At 36.3% G+C, this 6,332-nt stretch overlaps 1 pseudogene across 1 annotated transcript; it reads left to right on the plus strand.

Moving 5' to 3' along the window:
- Positions 1 to 5,163: 5,163 nt before the first annotated feature.
- On the plus strand, positions 5,164 to 5,618 carry LOC309839379 (large ribosomal subunit protein eL32-like; annotated as a pseudogene). Its single transcript has one exon. The product of its transcript is annotated as a large ribosomal subunit protein eL32-like (transcript).
- Positions 5,619 to 6,332: the final 714 nt, after the last annotated feature.

A 6,332-nucleotide genomic window follows, 5' to 3' on the forward strand; every position in this document is an offset into this window, starting at 1 on the left:
TTTGAGCTTATTTTTGTGTATGGTGTTAGGGAGTGATCTAATCTCATACTTTTACATGTACCTGTCCAGTTTTCCCAGCACCACTTATTGAAGGGGCTGTCCTTTCTCCACTATACATTCTTGCCTCCTTTATCAAAGATAAGGTGACCATATGTGCGTGGGTTTATCTCTGGGCTTTCTATCCTCTTCCATTGATCTATCTTTCTGTTTCTGTGCCAATACCATAGTGTCTTGATTGCTGTAGCTTTGTAGTATAGTCTGAAGTCAGGGAGAGAATTCTATATATATATATATATAGAATTTAAGAAAAAAATGTCATGAAGGACCTAGGGGTAGACAGGAATAAAGACATAGACCTACTAGAGAAAGGACTTGAGGATATGGGGAGGGGGAAGGATAAGCTGTGACAAAGTGAGAGAGTGACATGGACATATATACACTACCAAATGTAAAATAGATAGCTAGTGTGAAGCAGCTGCATAGCACAGGGAGATCATCTCGGTCCTTTGTTACCACCTAGAGGGGTGGGATAGGGAGGGTGGGAGGGAGGGAGACGCAAGAGAGAAGAGATATGGGAACATATGTATATGTATAACTGATTCACTTTGTGATAAAGCAGAAACTAACACACCATTGTAAAGCAATTATACTCCAATAAAGTTGTTAAAAAAATCACTTTCTTCCTGAAAAAAAAAGATATACATGCACCCCAATGTTCATCGCAGCACTAGTTACAATAGCCAGACCATGAAAGCAACCAAAATACCCATCAACAGTACAACGTAATACTACTCAGCCATAAAAACGAATGAAATAATGCCATTTGCTGTGACATGGATGGACTTAGAGATTGTCATACTGAGTGAAGTAAGTCAGACAGAGAACAACAAATATCATATGATATCGCTTATATGTGGAATCTAAAAGAAGGGTACAAATGAACTCATTTACAAAACAGAAATAGAGTCACAGATGTAGAAAAGAAACTTATGGTTACTGGGGGGGGAAATGTGGGGGGAGGGATAAATTGGAAACTGGATTGACATATACACGTTACTGTATATAAAATAGATAACTAATAAGAACCTACTGTATAGCACAGGGAACTCTACTCAATACTCTGTAATGACCTATATGGGAAAAGAATCTAAAAAAGAGTGGATATATGTATATATATAACTGATTCACTTTGCTGTACAGCAGAAACTAACACAACATTGTAAATCAAACATACTCCAAAAAAATTAATTTAAAAAATTGAAAAAAAAAGGAATAGACAATAAACATCCAGTATTTGATAAACTCATGGAGAAGCCAAATACTCAAGTTGCCTCTAATTAATTAATTAATTAATGTATTTATTTGCAACTGAGATTAAATTTAAACCACCTCAAATCTAAGGAATGCTGGCAGCTGAGGTTCTGGTAACTTTGTAAACAAGTCCACCATGTGTCAATCTATCTTTTAGCCTTAACAAATTTTGAAGGATTGGTTCACTAAGTTTGTTCACTCCTTTATGAACCTTGTCCAAATAGACTATTTTATGTATTCATTTGGTGACATTATCTGAACATCCCGACATTTTTAAAGAGGCTTCTGCTTCCTGGTGGCTGAGTAAACTTCATTTAGAACATACAGATATATTTAGGGATATGCCTAATGACATATGGTTTAGATAATGTATATACACTGGCTTAGACAATTTCATTTGGCATTGAGAAATTCCAGCACCTGTCTTCCCAGAGAAAGTACCAACTTATAAAACTGGAAACCTGGTTGGAGTTATTAACCCAAAGCACTTAGGGTTTTACAACTAGCACATAACATTTTTAAAGATTAGTTCTAACAATATTCAGGAGTCTACAGTACTTATCAAAAAATGATATATTTCTAGTTCTTATGAAACACTCAGGTTCACCTTCTCACCTACAGACCTCATCATAAAGCACAGCATGTATCTTGTAGATATTACTGCTTTGTGTATGTGTGATCAAAGGTTATTGCACTCTATCCTATAGATATTCATATGGAAAACTATACTTCTTTCCTCGGTGATGATCCTTGTAGCTTTGTTTAGATGATTATGTCAGCTCTTTCCTCTTAATTTTTACCTCATTCTCTATACAATTATTTGGCTCTGGGCAAGGAAAATGAGGCTTCTGAGTGCTTAACAATTTAGTAGAGATGGACATGTAAAAATTGCACATCCTATTTGGTTAACTGCACCCTTACTTACCTTTTAACTTTTTTTCAGTTCTCATTCTCTAGTATGGAAGCATGGTTTGTAATAGCAATCAGATTTAGCCCTTTATTTCTGTTCTGGCTCCCACTACTCTGGATTATTTGCAAGACCACAACAATCTCCAAACTAAATTCCTTGTCTCAAGTATTTTTGTCCTCTAATCCACTCTTCATACCACTGTCAAATTTATCTCTTTCAAGCACCACTTACAATTTGTAATCCTTTTTGTCCACGTACCTACAAAGGTACCCTGCTGTTTACTGGATCAAATTCAAACTCATCATTTGACAGCTCAAACCCCATAATCTAATACAACACTCCCTCTCACTAGCCAGTGATACTGACCTTCAGTTCTGGTTAGGTCACATCTCTTCTCAACCCATTCACACTCCCCACAAAAGTCATGACACATTTATATGATTCAGCTATTAATTTATATTGTAAAATGAATATTATGTTAATATAACAAAAAATTCAAGACAAAACTGCCCACAAGCTCATAGCAATCAGATATGTTCACTTGTCTTTTCTTCACATAATAACAACAGCAAATAATGATATAGTATTTATCATGTGTCTGCCATATTCTAATAGCTTTAAAAATATGATCTGTATAACCAGCATCTGTAACAAGCATCTATTCTGATTGGTTGCTGCTTGTGCCACACTACTTGTTAAATATAGTGACTATCATCCTTGGTAACAGGAGTGGTCAGAGAAAGCTTTTATCTGTGCTGAATTAAGGGAGGGAGTACTGAAAAGTGTTTCAAGCAAAGGAAGTGATATGCTATGGGTCATCAGCGTCTAAGAAAACATAGGAAATTGAAAGTAGGCCGGGGCACCTGGAGTGAAAAGGGAGTAGGAGATTGAGAACAGATGCTAGAAAGGCATGCTCCAGAAAGATCATTATGGACCTTGAAAATCATTAAAGCAAAGAAGAAACTAAAGTAGAGAAATGATATGTTCAGATTAGTATTTTAGAAATTTACTCTGTCAGCAATGTGGGGGATATATTTAAGAGGTTAGGTTGTAGGTAGAATTACTTGTGTGGGGGAACTCTTTTCTGTCTCTGTCACATTTGTCTATCTCAGGTTCTATTCTGTGAACAGTATTGAGTTTATTTTTGCTTTTTTTTTTGCTTTTGTATTGAGTTTTAAACTTCTTTCTCACATGAAAGTGGGATACAGCATTTTACCTCTTCTCCCAAAAACTGTCTGTCAGTACAACAGGAATGCCCATGTCTGTCCTGTATCCACATAACTCTCTAGATCAATTGTTTCTAAGGACTTGCTGTGAAACAAAATAGAAACCAAAGACTTTCTTTTGGCTTACAATGTCCTCTATGATCTTTTCTCTGCCCAAGTCCATGAACTGATCTCGTATCATTCTCACCTTCACTCACCATGGTCCAGCCACACTGGCTTTGTTTTATTATTTGAATAAATGAAGGACTTGGTGTTAGTTGTTTACTTCTGCCTAGAATGTACCAACAACCTTCCATTCTTTATCTCCAATGCTACTACAGCTAGATCTTTTTTCTTCATATCTCAGCTTAGATATCACCTCAAAGAGGCCTTTCCTAGCCACTAAATCTGAAGAAACCAAAGAGTGTTCAGCCTATGTTTTCCTCTAGTTTTATGGTTTCCAGCCTTACATTTAGAATTTTAATCAATTTTCAGTTTATTGTTGTATATGGCATTAGAGAATGTTCTAATTTCATTCTTTTACATGTAGCTATCCAGTTTTCCCAGCACCACTTATTGAAAAGACTGTATTTTTTCCATTGTATATTCTTGCCTCCTTTGTCATAAATTAATTGACCATGGGAGCATGGGTTTATTTCTGGGCTGTCTATTCTGTTCTACTGATCTACGTGTCTGTTTCTGTGCCAGTACCACACTGTTTTAATTACTGTAGCTTTGTAGTATAGTCTGAAGTCAGGGAGCATGATTCCTCCAATTCTGTTCTAATTTCTTAAGATAATTTTCTTGTTCCCGATCTTAGAGAAAATGCTTTCAGCTTTTCACTGTTGAGTATAATGTTATCTGTGAGTTTGTCATATTTGACCTTTATTGTGTTGAAGTATGTTCACTCTATGCCCACTTTCTGGAGAGATTTTAATTATGAATAGATTTGAATTTTGTCAAAAGCTTTTCCTGCATCTATTGAAATGATCCTATGATTTTTATTCTTCAATTTGTTAATGTGATATATCACATTAATTGATTTGTGGATATTGAAAAATGCTTGCATCCCTGGGATAAAGCCCACTTGATCATGGTGTATGATCATTTGCTGACAGTCTTTGACATAAATTATAGCAATATTTTTTAATTTATCTTCTAAAAAAAGGAAATAAAAGCAAAAATAAACAAATGGAAACTAATTAATCATAAAATCTTTTGCACAGCAAAGGACTATATCAACAAAATAAAAAGATAACCTGCCGAATGGGAGAAAATATTTGCAAGTAATGTGACTGATAAGGGGTTAATAACCAAAATATATGAACAGTGCATATAACTCAACATCAAAAGAACAAACAACCTGACTAATAATAAGAAGAAGACCTGAATAAATATATTTGTAAAGAGAACATGAAGATGTTCAACAGGCAGATGAAAATATGCTCAACATCATTAATCATCAGGGAAATGCAAATCAAAACCACAATGAGATATCATCTCACACCTGCCAGAATGGCTATCATCAAAAAGAACACAAATAACAAATGTTGGAGAATATGTGGAGAAAAGGGAACATTTGTACACTGTTGCTGGGAATGAAAGTTGGTGTAACCACTGTGTAAAACAGTACAGAGGTTTCTCAAAAAATTATAAATAGAACTGCCATATTACCCAGCAATCACACTCCTTGGTTTGTATCTGAAAGAAACAAAAACACTAATTTGAACCCCTCTCTTCCTCGGAACTCCCTATGGGGGTAGAAGCCATCTTCTACTCAGCATCATGGCTGCTCTCAGATCCCTCGTGAAGCCCAGGATCATCAAAAGGAGGACCAAGAAGTTCATCCAGCACCAGTCAGACTGATATATCAAAATAAAGTGGAACCGACAGAAACCCAGAGGCATTGACAACAGGGTGTGAAGGAGATTCAAGGGCCAGATCTTGATGCTCAACATCAGTTACGGGAGCAACAAGAAAACAAACACATTCTGCCCAGCAGCTTCTGGAAGTTCCTGGTCCACAGCATCAAGGAGCATGAAGTGCTGCTGATGTGCAACAAATCTTACTGTGCTGAAATTATTCACAATACCTTATCCAAGAACCACAAAACCATTGTAGAAAGAGCACCCCAGCTGTCCATCAGAGTCACCAATGACAATACCAGGCTGGACAGTGAAGAAAATGAATAGACAGCTCATGGTGCACATTGTGTTTGTGTTAATAAAACCACAAAACTCGAAAAAAACCACTAATTTGAAAAGATACGTGAATCCCAATGTTCAGAGTAGCATTATTCACAGTTGCTAAGATATGGAAGCCACCTAAGTGTGTTCTTTTATTCTTTTTTTAACATCTTTATTGGAGTATAATTGCCTTAAGCTGTTGTGTTAGTTTCCACAATATAACAAAGGGAATCAGCTATACGTATACGTATATCCACATATCCACTCCCTCTTGCATCTCCCTCCTACCCTCCCTATCCCACCCCTATAAGTGGTCACAAAGGATGGAGCTGATCCCCCTGTTCTATGCAGCTGCTTCCCACTAGCTATCTATTTTGCATTTGCTAGTGTATATATGTCAATGCCACTCTCTCACTTCCTCCCAAATTATCCATTCTACTTGCTGTATGCTCAAGTCCATTCTCTACATATACGTCTTTATTCCTGTCCTGCCTGCCCCTAGGTTCTTCAGAAACATTTTTTTTTTAGATTCTGTATATATCTGTTAGCATACAGTATTTGTTTTTCTCCTTCTGACTTACTTCACTCCATATGACAGTCTCTAGGTCCATCCACCTCACTACAAATAACTCAATTTTGTTTCTTTTTATGGCTAAGTAATATTCCACTGTACATATGTGCCACATATTTTTAACCATGCATCTGTTGATGGACACTTCT

This window comes from Grampus griseus (genome assembly GCF_964374135.1).
Source record: "Grampus griseus genome assembly, chromosome: X".
NCBI lineage: Eukaryota > Metazoa > Chordata > Mammalia > Artiodactyla > Delphinidae > Grampus > Grampus griseus.